A 14,023-nucleotide genomic window follows, 5' to 3' on the forward strand; every position below is an offset into this window, starting at 1 on the left:
AGATTGGGCTAGCCTGGTTTTTTATACGCACACATGCGTGCACACACATATGAGTGTACATATATATTTTTCTTGTGACAAAGTGATAACATTGGTTACACAATGAAATAAAGGTAAATATATACATTCCGGCAAAATATAATTACTGCTAGCATTTTTATTACTGTGGATTTGAAATCTATTATACCCCCCACAATTTTCTGTGCAAGTACATTTCTGTAGCCCCATTTCATAGATTATAAGGGCTCTTTGGTACTCCTTCTGGTGGGAGAAGGAAAGATGTCGTGCCTGCAAACAAGTGACTGATGATGCCAGAACTTGCAAGCATCGACAGTTTGCTAAAGGCTGCATAAATGGACTCAGTCCATTTAAGTATCATGGTACATGCAGACTTGGACAGCTAGATGTGGACTTTGGGGTCCCTCTTTCATGCAGAGATTAATTCTAGAAATAGATCCAACCTGCTTTCAAGATTACATTTGATGGATCAGGAATTTTCTTTACCAGACTTAAACAAACAAACAACCCCCCCCCCCCATGCTTGTACAGGGCAGGAAGGCAACAGAAAATTACTAAACTCACCAATTCCATCTCCCCAAAATAGTATATGGATGTATAATTTAACTCCCCCCAACCCCAATTTGAATCTTTCAAATTTGCACATTTATAAACATAGTGTTGATGACTACATGGAAATAGAAGGGCGGTGTACATTTATTTTATGGGGATGGTAATGATAATGTGTGTGTGTAAAGTGCCTTCAAGTCGCAGCCAATTTATAGCGACCCCTTTTGGGGTTTTCATGGCAAGAGACTAACAGAGGTGGTTTGCCAGTGCCTTCCTCTGCACAGCAACCCTGTTATTCCTTGGTGGTCTCCCATCCAAATACTAACCAGGGCTGACCCTGCTTAGCTTCTGAGATCTGACGAGATCAGGCTAGCCTGGGCCATCCAGGTCAGGGTGGTAATGATAATACTGTCTGGAAAAGAACCATAAATCCAGCAAATGTTTGTTGAAAATTATAACTAAAGCAAAACCATATAATCTGTGGCAGATAATGGACGACTGGACATGAGTCACCAATAAATCATTGTTGTACACCTGGGAGTTTTATGTATCGGGAGAGAGAATGTCGGCATGCAACGTTTTCCACGGCCTTCTGTCTGGTGACCTTGCACTTGATGTTTTGATTGCAACTAGATCAGAATTGATGGGCATGATTTACACTTCATTTTCCTTGCTTGGAGTCTCTTGGTTTCTAGAGGTAACAACTAAATTTCACAGCTTTCCCCTATCACTTGGACATTGAAAGAACAACTGTGAGTGCATAAGAAGTTCATTCCCAGCTAGGGAATTGGACTCTATGGCATTGAAGTCCCTCCCCTCCCCAAACCCCACCCTCCTCAGGCTCTGCCCCAAAAACCTCCCGCCGGTGGTGCAGAGGGACCTGGCAACCCTAGTCCCAGCTCATATCTCTTCCCTATTTCCCCTCTGTCTTTCCTGCCTAGGGTTGCCAACTGTGGGCTGGGAAATTCATGGAAATTTGTGGATAGAGCCTGGGGATGGTGAGGTTTGGAGAGGGGATGGACCTCAGTTAGGTACAATGCTCTTTCCTCCCAAAGCAGCCATCCCCCCGCCCAGGAGAACTCATCTCTGTAGACTGGAGACCAGTTGTAATTCTGGGAAATCTCCAGGCCTCACCTGGAGGCCGGTAACCCTATACATGCCTTTTTCACTTCATATCAGGTCCTGAAAATGCTCTCTGCAGCCCTGCATGACCCAGAGATTCCTAAACTCTCTGCTTGTAGCCTTTCCTACTTAGAGTTTGTTCTTGTATTCTTTTCCCAGTAAGTAAAAGACTTTGTCACTTAATCCCCTTGAGTCTCAGTGGGAAAGATTCACTGCTAATAAATTAAATAAATAAATATACCTGTCTAATACTTCAAGTTGGTTACACCACCCCAAAAAAAAGTAAATCAGAGAAAGGAATCATAACTTTTGCCACAAACAATAGGCAAAAAACAGGCAAAAAACAACCCTCCACAGTAATAGAAGGAAAATTCCAAAAAAATTCCCCTCTCACAAAGGCTTTGCCCCTCCAACAGTGGGGAACCAGAAACATTGGAGCATGTCCTCCTTAGGTGTAGCTACTATAAGGAGGACAGGGAGATAATTCTTGGCCCTCTTTTAAGAAAGAGTATTGGTTATCCTGAAGCTGTTAGAGTTGACATCCTTCTTAAGGATGAATTTTCTCAGGTAACAAAGTTAGTGGCCACGTTTTGCAGAATAGTAGTTAATCATAGGAATGCCTGCACCGGGCTTAGGAGGCAACCCAGCGGCAGTGCCAAAACCTCCACCCGGCGCAGAAAAACCATGCAACCCTCATAGGGTTGCATGGGAGATATGCCAGCGATGGCGGCCAGGCCCAGCGCTGCTGCAGCGTCATGCGGGGACCGACATCCGGGCCTGCATGCCGGCGCTGGGGCCACTCACACCGGCGTACGCCTTCCGGGTGCCGGCGGTGTGAGCCCCTGCGCTGGCGGAGGCCTTCATCGGCCTCCTAAGGACTTTCAATGCAACCTCCGGCGCAGGTCAAGAATGGGCTGTCAATATAAACAGGAATGAAAAGTTGTAAAGTGGAGTGATTGCTTAAGTTGTATTGTTGACCAGTTGTTTTATTTTGTATAGTGTTTTAATTAAAATGTATTGTTTTATACTGCCGCTGTGGGTAGGGCAATGTACCTGTAAATATTGCGTATTGGCAAAGATCTGTATAGACCTTGTATAGATGTCATTGGAAAAAAGGAGGCACTCCCTCAGTTAACAATAACAAATATTCCTATGGTACTTTGGAGAGAGCCAGCATGGTGTAGTGGTTAAGGTGTCAGACTAAGATCTGGGAAACCTAGGTCCAAATCCCCTCTCTGCCATGGAAACTTGCTGAGTGACCTTGCACCAGTCACACATTCTCAGCCTCGACCCTGGCAAGTATTTGGATGGGAATACCAGGAGCGTGAGGCAGAGGCAGGCAATGGCAAACCACCTCTGAACATCTGTTGCCTTGAAAACTCTACAGGGGGCACCATAAGTCAGCTGTGACTTGAATGTTTCAAGTAATTAATATTTTAGCATTATTTTAGTAATCCTTACAATAATCCAGCAAAGAAGGTGAATTGCTAATGCTCTGGAGTTGTAGCAGGTTATTATCCCTTAATTGTAGCTTGTGTTGAGGTGGAAATGTAGGCCAAAAATGCATGGTCCTTTAACCCACTTTATTCCTCGTTTCAGCCAGGATCAAATTTACCTGGGCTGGTGGGGAAGCTACACATTACCTTGAACAAGCAGGGACGAAACTGTGTGCAAATCGATCCATGTAAACAGAAAATGCAGGAGACGTGGAGTTCCTGTTTAGTTTGGCATGCTCCCCACGCCCCCGGTGATTGGTCGTTTCAAATTGACCAGTGAGGGCCTTCCCTGCCCCGGGAAATGACAAATCACCGGGGGAGGGGGTGTTGCAAGCTAAACAGGAACTCCAAGTCACAAGTTTACATGGATTGATTTGCACACAGTTTTGTTCCTGCTCATTCAAGGTAATGCAGTTTTCCCCCAGCCAGGGTAAATTTGTCTTTCATAAGGCCACTAGTGAGTTCCTGACTACAAAGGATTCTGGAAGCTTCATGTAAATCTAGCTTGCTGCCTGAATGCAAGAAAAAAAGTGCTTGCAAGTTCCAACCCCCCCCCCCCAAAAACCCTGTACTCTTTTGTATGTATCCTGTGAACTGATGTGGGGTTTGATGCAGGTTGCCCTTGGGTTTTGTGTGGCTTGTGGAGATCCTGTTGAACCTACATATAGTAAGAATATAGTGTGGGATATTGTGTTCTCTCCTAGACTGAAAAGTGGTGGTATCAGCATATTTTGCAGATTGTTTGGCTGTCAGACCTCAATTTGGCACTCCATTCCTCCAAGCTTCTAACAGTCAAACATGTTCTCTTGTCAGCTGTTTATGCACCATCTCCTCTGGCATTTGGAACCATCAACAAAGAGCTTCTGCCTCTCTTCTAATGTAAAGTTCCCAGCTTTAGGGAATAGCATTGTATGGGAGGAAGGGTCCATTCAACCTCATTGTCAAAGAGTTCTGCTGGATTCATGTTGACATCAGTGTTTAAGAGAAAGTGTTCCATGGTCAGAGCCTGGAGCGATCCCGTTCTCTTTAATAAAGGTGATGAAACCTCAGATCAATCGGCTTATATTACAATCCCCCAAAACGACAGACCATGAGTTGGGGCATATTGGCTGAAAGAAAAGAGTAATGAGAAGCAAGGTAAAGGAAGGTTACATGTTTTAATCAGTTTTAGATAACAGCAGATTTCAACTCTGAGAGCATGCAGCTCTTCTGTCAGTAGGCTAACCTGGCAAAGTACCAATTTTAAAGACAGATAACAAAGGGTGGTGGTGGTGGGAGGACACGTTGCATCTTAAGCTAAACATACCTACCTGTGTATGTGCAGTATAACAAAGCAATGAACCATTTCCATAATATGCCATTGTTTTTTCAGTCATATGAAGGGGAGGGGTTGTGGCTCAGTGGAAGAAAAGGCACTGTTTTGCATGCAAAAGGTCCCTGGTTCAATCTCCAGCATCTCCAGATAAAAGGACCAGCCAGTAGATGAAGTGAAAGACCCCAGCCTGAGACCCTGGAGAGCCACTTCCAGTTTGAATAGTACTGACCTCGATGGACCAATGGTCTGATTCAATATAAAGCAGATTCAAGTGTTCATGGGTTAGCCTGCTGAGGCTTCCTCAAAGGAAGAGGACCTGGAAGCTGCAGATGTTGGAAGGGAGGAACCACTGCATGCAGAGCAGGCATGGATGGATGGATGTTTCCCATGCCTACAACCATCCAGGGCAGAGGACTCACCTGCATCCAACAGCAGCCATCCACAGCCTCTAGAGCAGTGATGCTGAAAGTGCAGACATTCCTATTCGAGCATAGAAGGAGTGCTAGGTTACAAGCACAACTAAGAGCACTGCTGGCTGACAGCAATGAGGATAATGAGTCAGTAGTGCTGAGTCAGAGGAACCAGCAACACATTGGGGCAATGCTTCAAGATTCCCCCATAAATTCTATGGTAAAACCTTGACATGATGGCGTCACTTCCAGGTTCATGCCAGAAGTGACATTGCAGTGTCAATACAACACTGAATACATTGTCTGCACACACACGCCGAATCTCTCATCAGTTGCCAGCGTTCGGCTGGCAACCCTACTGCCCATGTCTTAATCTTATTAAATCTGTTCCAAGAAGTTCATACCTAAGAATAGATATTCTGAAGCAGCAGTATTTTTCATCATACCCTTACTCTATGAATAATATATTTCTAAACTGACTTTAATTTTTCAAAACCTAATTAGACTTCATACCTCTCTGTCTGTTAATTGGATACCTGCCATTTATCACTACTATCTCTGGTATTCATCAGGCAGTCAGATTCACTTGTTTATCTTCATTACACAACATATATTGCTATGCTAAGCAGAATTGCACCCTTCTAAGCCCATCTAAACCAATGGGCTCAGAACAATGTAACTCTGCTTAGGATTGCACTGTCAGAAAAGGAAACCTTTGCCAGGCTTCTGATATTGCAGGCTAGACTTCAGCTGTCAGATCTCCTAGAGTCACTCAAGTATTTTCTAAATATTGGTTTTATGACACCCTCCATCACAAGACAACTGGCATGTTCATTACTCTCAGTTTCAGCTGTACTGCAAATTTACATGATGTTTGCATTGTAGAGCATGTAATAAAGAAACACTGTTGGAGACAGTAACTGGGACTGTCTTTCTAACCATGGATGTGGTATACCATTGTCTCTACTGATTATGCAAGGAATGAGAGCTGATGTGGGGCAATTGCTAGAGTGTTGGTCCTGGACATGGGAAATTTCCTGCTCAGCTGTGAAGCTCACTGGATTGCTTTGGACTAACTCACTGCACAAGGTTGTTGTAATGCTGATGCTGGAGAGAGGGGGTTGCCTTGGCGGCTCCCCTCTATATAGGGGGAGGGCAGGCTGATGCAGCGAGCCTACACCAGCGGTCCAAAAATCCCCTTACCCCTTCCAGTCGGTAGTCTGAGACTCCATCTGGCATTACAAGCCCACCCCTGAGCTGCCACCGGCCATGGTCAACTGGGAGAGCTCCTCAATATGCCCTTCCCCTGCCCTGTGCTGCAAATGCCCCCCCCCCCTGTGAGTCAAGACTGGGGTTTATTGCTTTGCCGCTCCTGTCAGGGCCTGTAAGTGGTCCGTACAATAAAATTGTATTTTTTAATTCAAGACAACTTGGGTCTCTTTTGGTAAAAGTGGGATAAAAACGATGTGGTAAAATTTGGGGAAAAAATTACTGGCTTTCATTCCATATTCTGTGCTCTCTGATTGTGAACTCTTTGATATTTTAGCCGGTATTTGTCCTGCAGAATCCAAGTGAAAACAGAAACAACTCCATCTTACATTGTTTGATGGCTCAGTCCAGCTCTTGAAAGCACTGTTCCCATTGGTGTTTACCATCTCATTGTGAAAAAAGCTGAGGCGCATCTGGTATTTCTGAGCTTGAATTATGCCAAGTCAAATTCAGTAGTGCTACATAGGATCGTGTGGTCTAGAACTACTTAGTTGCAGTTCACCAAGTGTGTGTAGCCAATATGAGATGGGGTGTGTAGGTGTGTGAGTGTGAGAGAAAAAAAACTGCAGGGGGAGTGGGACCGGGGAGAGCGAGAGTGAGAGAGAGATACCTGGCACCAGATCATTCCACCCACCTAACATGCCTTCTCTGGTCATGGTCTTCCCTAATATTAATGTTTAATTTCATATTTCTAATGGGCATGTGTGTATAGAGTCCCTAGACCCAAACTGTCTAACTATTGCCCATTTTTTATTATTGATGGTTACACAGCATCCACACAACTGTTATGTCCGATGGGTGGGTGTCAGGTGTCAGGCATAGCCCCGCTGGCTCAGATCCATCAAATCCAGGATCTTGTTTCCCTCAGTGGCTAGCCTGATGGTCCAGAAGTTCCAAAAGCATGGTTATGTAGGCAAAAGCCTTCCCTTGCTGTGTCCAGCATGTTCCCAGTAATAAAAGCATCTAGAATCCTAGCAGTCTTTTCACTATGAGGAAGCTGATGGAGTAGGACATAAAAGAAGTGGAACACCTGGATCCTTGGTGGGGGGAGGGTATTTGTGCAGTGGTGTGCATTTACCTTGCTATGAAAGCAGAGTTAATGGGACAAAGAGACATCAGGCCCAATTATATGATTCATCATAGCAAAGTCATCTCCACTTACTCTGGCCCTAAGTCCAGTTTTTATCCCTCCCTGCATTTTGTAACAATGTGCAGATTTGGCAGAAGTTTGGATGCAACATGGATGAATGGAAGTGATAGGGTTGCCAGATCCACCCGGCCACAGGTGGGGGATGGGAGGTAGGGTCGCCAGATCCAGGTTGAGAAACTCCTGGAGATTTGAGGATGGAGCCTGGGAAGGACAGGACCTCAGTGGGGTACAATGCCATGGAGTCCACCCTCCAAAGTATCCATTTTCTCCAGGGGAACTGATTGCTGTAGTCTCGAGATGAGCTGTAATTCCAGATCTCCAGGCCCCACCTGGAACCTGGCATCCCTAGGGAGTCATGAGGTGAAACCAGAGGATCAAACTAGCTTGTTACATTTTGCTATCAACAGCCATGGTCTCACCGGCTGCCAGCCTTCCTTTTTGCACTGCATGGCATGTGAGAACTAACTACAGCATATTATCAAAACGTTCTCTTCTTTTCTCTTCCTATAATTTCACATTAAGACGGAATCTTAGGCCTAAAATGCACTGCCACTTACCACGGTTTCTGCCCAGGCTCCTCCCCATTCCAGCCAGGATTAAATGAACCCGGGCCGGGGGAGTATCTATACGCATGACCCATGGTGAAACTGTGCGCTGCTCCGTCTGTGCAAACAGAAAACGCAGGAGCAATGAACTTCCTGGTCGTCCAGCAACTCCCCCTCCCCCTGGTGATTGGTCGATTCACTCTCACTGACCAACCACAGCCTCTGGTGTCCACGCTCCGCTTCTGGGTAAGTTGAACGAGCCAGGGATAATGTTTTGGCTCATCGAGAGCAAATCCGGGTTCGTTTTGGGTCGACACGTCGCTCGGCCAGCAGCAAATCAAGTGCCGTTCGTTTGTGAGGATTTGATCCTGGGTGAAATTGGGAATCAACAATCAACAGGGAGGAGTCTGGGCAGAAACCGCGGTAAGTGGCCATGCGTTTTAGGCCACAATTCACATACATACACAAAACCCCTTTTACTACTGGATACTTATGTACTTCTGACAAATTTGGCATCCATTAGAGAGGTAATTTCTGTAGCAATTAGCAAGTAAAGGCAAGAGGCATCTGCCTACTGGGTAAAAAAAAAATTAAAGTATTAAGTAGGGTTAGCTTAAGGTTATTGAATACTTAAAGATAACAAAGGGAATTCTAATGGCAGATATCTTGATAGTATATATTTTTCAAGATAAACAATTGTGTTTTCTGACTTAGGAAGTCTTCATATATCTTGAGATATCAGACACAATGCACACAACTTAATAATAAAATAAATTTATATTTTTAATATCTGGACATAAATAAAGCCCAAACTAGACAATATATGACTATTTCTTTTCTGAATTTCCTCAGCACTATTTAATACACTACAAATGCAGAGAAAACATATACATCTAATAGCACAGTTCTTAATTGATTCAACAATTTTTAATATATTTCTGACACAGACAAAAATATACATCTCTTAACAAATATAGCCACAGATTCTACCCTGTTTAAATAGCAGGCTTACATTTATATAGTGACTAGTTGCACAGTTCACTCAGTTGAATTAGCTTCTCGGGTAGACAGATAACTGACCATTAAAATATTTTAAATATATTTTAAATCTTAAATGACTGCCCTCTATGAAAATAAAAGGCTAAATCTGATTGTTGCTATATTTAGTTAACTTATTTGAAGTTTACATTCAGTTCATGTATCGTTATTTTGTTAATAATATATGTATGTATGTATATATGTATGTATGTATGTTTATATATTAACCTCTATGGCAAGGAGAGACAAAATAATATAGTCGGGGCATGGTGGGTTATAGCATAGGTTTGTGGTCATCATATCCTATTCAGCTGCTGTTCCAGAACAATCCCAACAGATTTATAGCTGTAATAACCATAGACTGCTGACAGATGTAATAATTTCTTAGTTTAGACACAGAAAAAAAAAAGAATTAAAAATGACACAATTCAGTCCCAATACAGGCACAGGCCCTGGACAGTTCTTGTTACTTTGGTACACTGTTTTTCTTGTTCCCTTCTGGGTTCTGTCCACACTGGGGCGAAGGGAAGAAGATGGGCTGGCTTGCATCTAAGGGAATCACCCTTGCATGGATGCAGGACCTACAGGAGACTGGATGGTACCCAAAGCTTAACAGTATAAATATATATAAAGAATGTTTGATCTGTACAAACTACATTAAACTTTATATATGTACACATTAAAAAAATAAGCAGGCCACAGTTCCCATTGCAACTTTTGGTAACTTCTAGTATCTGAAAGAAGGAAACTGACAGCCCATTCCCGACCCAAAAGGACGAAAGTCCTTAGGAGTCCTGGAAGGGGCGGCGCTGGCATTTGTGCCTCCTGCGCCAGTGCCCGTGTGACTTACGCCATCCAGGGTGGCACAGACGCCGGCGGGGGAAACCGGATGCCATTTTCCTGACGCTGCCGCAGCAACACCACCCAGAGACTCTGGCTGGGCCTTCCACTGGCATCCCACCGGTGCAAAGCCCCATGCCAGTGTGCCAAGGGGCATTCCCGGGGCGTGCCGGGGGGGCGGAGCTGCCAGTAGGCAGCTTTCTGATCCTTTTTGCCCCAGATATGCCGACTAAAAGAACAGTGTTGCTGCGTCAGCTTTTTGCTGGCACAACCTTGCTGTTTTCAATGGGACAAAATGCCCCATTAAAAAAAAAAACCTTTAAAAGGCTTTTTAAAGCCTTGCAGTGGCTGGGGAACAGCTTTGGAGGCACCATGGCAGTGCCTTGGCCACACTGTCCCTGGCTGATGAAGGCTCAGGAATGGGCTGCCCATGTAGTAATTACCTTTCAGCATTTGGCTGTATGCGTTGTAATTTAAGTATCTACGGGACATGAAATGGCATCCACATACAACAACTATAATTGGCTCAAACACTTCAGTTTGGGTCTCTACATCAGATCATAGATTTGCTGTGCTCGGGATAACGCTACAACAAGATGTTTCTCCTCAAAAAGCTAAAATCTACTCACACAATCATTTTTAAGTGATAATGATAACTGACAGGACAAGGGAGCCCAATGAACTATGGACCCTCCACTTTTGAAGATCACTTGTGTAAAACTTGTATTGCCAAACATTGATACCCTTTTACTCACACCTGGACGATGCTATTTTGGACCCATTGGTCTGAAATAATGTATGACAGGTTTATCACATTCCATCTTGTCTCCCTCTAATAGGATTCACATGAGCCAAGATAGCTGGAATGTGAACATGTGAATTGACTGAGGATTACTGAGTATTACCATGTGAGAAACGTAACATGTGAACTTAAATCACAGTTTTAGCCTAGAAACCTGTCTCAATAATGATTCATCTTAGATTTTCTAGTGTCACAGAGGAAGGCATGGCACAGTTTCCCAACAGAATTTCCAGAACCCTTCAGATATGAATATAAGAAGGAATAATTTGGGTGTGATTTTTTCAGAACAATTTAAAAAATATCCTTCATTATACACTTCATTATCCAATTCTGTAACTGCTTATTAGTCAAGTTTGGGTTGTCTCCTATAGACATTCTAGTAATGAAAGTGGAAGGAAGGCCTAGCTCACCCCGCTCCTTCTTCACTGCCACTTCCCCAATGTGCATAAGGGTTTGTCTGCAAGGATCTCTGAATCCCCAGCAATGCCCTTACATGGGTCGGGAAGTTAAGAACATAAGAAGAGCCTTGCTGAATCAGAACAGTGGTCCATCTAGTCCAGTTACTATGGAGGGCCAACAATTGGGCATAGAGGCTGAGGCCTCTCCTGATGTTGACTCCTGGGCCATTTATGCAGGGGAAGTTTGCTGTGCATACTCACCCGGACTGCTGTGGGGCTTCCTTGGAGTTATTCATGATTTTTCGGAGCTTCAGAAGAGAATTTGCACTCGCCGTGCATATGTCCTGCATTTTCAGGGACCTGTTTTATCACGAATTTAATTTTAGCCCCAATTCCAAAGCGTGGATAAATGAGGCAATTTCTGTGAATAGTCTTTGCTTCATGTTCATCTAACATGCCCTCCCGACGGTCCTGATTCTTGCTTCCCCTCACATACTGCCTCCAACTCACCTCGCTCCACCCCCCTCACAAATCTCCCATTGTGGTTTCTACCCTGCCTTGTTTGTACAGTAACCTTTAAGATCGCCACATGGCCCCCCCTTCCTACATTTAAATTTTTTTGGTTTTCATAGTTGATATATAATATTCCTATCTTCAGTCACATTTATTAATTTTTCATTATACCAATCAAATTTTAAAAGGTGGGGGGAAATCCTGTGTGTGTACTGTTGTGACTCTCTTCTGGTAATGTTGGAACGAAGTGCATGTTCTTTTCTATATTGGGATAGTGGTTGCTCATTTGGTCAGTTTCACAGCTAGGGGCCACCAAGAGTACCATTCCCCCCACCCTGGGGGGGGGGATGCGTTCTTGGTCTCATGGAAGAGACCAAGGTTGGGTGGAAACTGGCTGCAAAATGGCCACTGAGATCACAAGAAGTGTAAATAAATAATCCCGTGGTGGGGCTAGTCGGGGGTGGCAACATGTTTAAAAACAAAACAAAAACACCCAACCACAATGTGGCATTTTCAGGGAGGGGTAACGGACTTAGACGGTCCACATTATTGCTGGTGGTTTATTCATGGCACATTTTTACTCCACTAATCCTGGCATTTAGGGCATACAGGTTGAGGCTCCCCGATGTTGACTTGGCACTGCCTCTGAATGTGAATGTAGCCACTGATAGACCTGTCCCCCTGAATCAGTCTAAGGCCCCTTTAAAGCTGTCTATACCTATGGCCATGACTACATCTTCTGGCAGCAAAGTTGCCTGGGGAAGGCAGGGAAAGATGCACTCCTGTCTGTAGTATGTCTGCAGGATGTAGGTCATAGTCTCTTTCCCCATACTTTTCCATTGCTGAGCAACAGTCAGCACATTTATTGGGAGTGGATACAAAACAATGGAATTTCTTGGATAGCCATTATTCCATTCTGTATTCTAACACTGAAAGGAAACTTGGCATTTCCCCCTATGCCTTAGACCTTAAGTTTAATTTGCTGAGATTTAAATTTTGATTACATATACATACACACATACTCCACCCCACTGAACTGATTCACAAGAAAAAGTGGGCATGTGACAGAGGTAGAATAAATGGACTTTAGTGCTGTGGTTCACAAACAGGACTGAGCTTAAACAGCTTTTATTGTAAATGGCAAAATGAGGAAAATGGGAGGGGCTCAAACCAGCGTTATTTCAAATTTCATGCACATATCAGATTAAAATCCCTCCATAGGAGCTACAAACAATGGATACAAACAAACAAAAACCAGCCATCTAAGAAATGGCTTCTTCCTTTATCAGCAAAGTTTTTACTTACATGTTGAGTTGTCTATTATAGTCCATAACCAAAGGCAATAGGTTATGTCTTCAGGTTTTTGTTTGTTTGTTTTTTTCTGATCTAAATTTATTATGGAGGAGGGCAAGAATAGAGGACATAAAATACAGTCCTGATAACCCAACATTGTATGTTCCATTGATTTCAGTGGTAGACTTAAGCATGTGCACAAATGTCCCATTGAAATTATTGGGATTTAAAAGTGTGCATTCCCTTGAACTGATTTGCATAATTTAGAAAAGGCATTTGGTGCTACCCACTTTGGATTGTACCACTTCAGAATACAGGTGGGCCACAGCTGTCTGGAAAACACACAAAAAACTAACACAACTAGGACAAGATTGGGTAGAACCCTGAGGTGTTTGTTTCTTGGAGGCATCCTTGACATGTGAGCAAACCTGCAGTCTGATGTGGGCCAGTCCTGAAAGGGTACCATCACATACTTTTTCATAATGCGTTGATTGGCCATTAGGGAACATGGGGAGAGCAGTAGCGCTCAATAGTGTGGATACTACCCTGGGGAAAATAAGTACCTTTTTTTGTCCAGGACACACTGTAAGAGAGCATGAACAATGAACTGTACAACTTGTGGGCCAAATGAAGCACCTTTCATTTGAAACATAAATGCTGAAACAGCAGACTCCTTTCCCAAAAGTGTGGATTGCTGAACTTGGTTATACTTCAATGCTTAGTCAATCTTCAACAGATCCTTAAAATGAAGGAAGTGCGGCCTCAGAAGAAACTCCCCTACATTCAATCTTCAACTCCAATTATTGCTGTAAAATTTGTTTATACAGTTAGTTTGTCCTCTACTGGCGGCTGCAATTTAGAGGTAGTAAATAAAACCATTTTATATAGAGAGTGCACCAGAGAATAAAAGAGAAAGTAAGACTTTAGTTCAGTTCATAGATCTCCTGGAAGGCATGGATGGAAGTCCTCTGCTGGGTTTGGGGGTGGGGGTGGGGCAGAGGGAGGGGATTCTGAAGCTAGTAAAGGTCTTCCTTCTTCCAGCACTCAGACCTGCCCATGCATTTAAGAGGATATAGGAACTTGAGTCGAGATTATGAAACTATTTTGCAAGTTCTACATGCTGTTTGTTTCAAGAGGTCTTAAACATATACAGTAGGCTCACAAGCTGTTTGTGTCCAAGGACAGCAAAAACCACATTTATCCAAAAATGTTCCAGCCTGGAGCTGACACACATTTTAGTCACATGAATACACAACTCAGAACAA

This window comes from Euleptes europaea, chromosome 16 (assembly GCF_029931775.1).
Source record: "Euleptes europaea isolate rEulEur1 chromosome 16, rEulEur1.hap1, whole genome shotgun sequence".
Classification (NCBI taxonomy): domain Eukaryota; kingdom Metazoa; phylum Chordata; class Lepidosauria; order Squamata; family Sphaerodactylidae; genus Euleptes; species Euleptes europaea.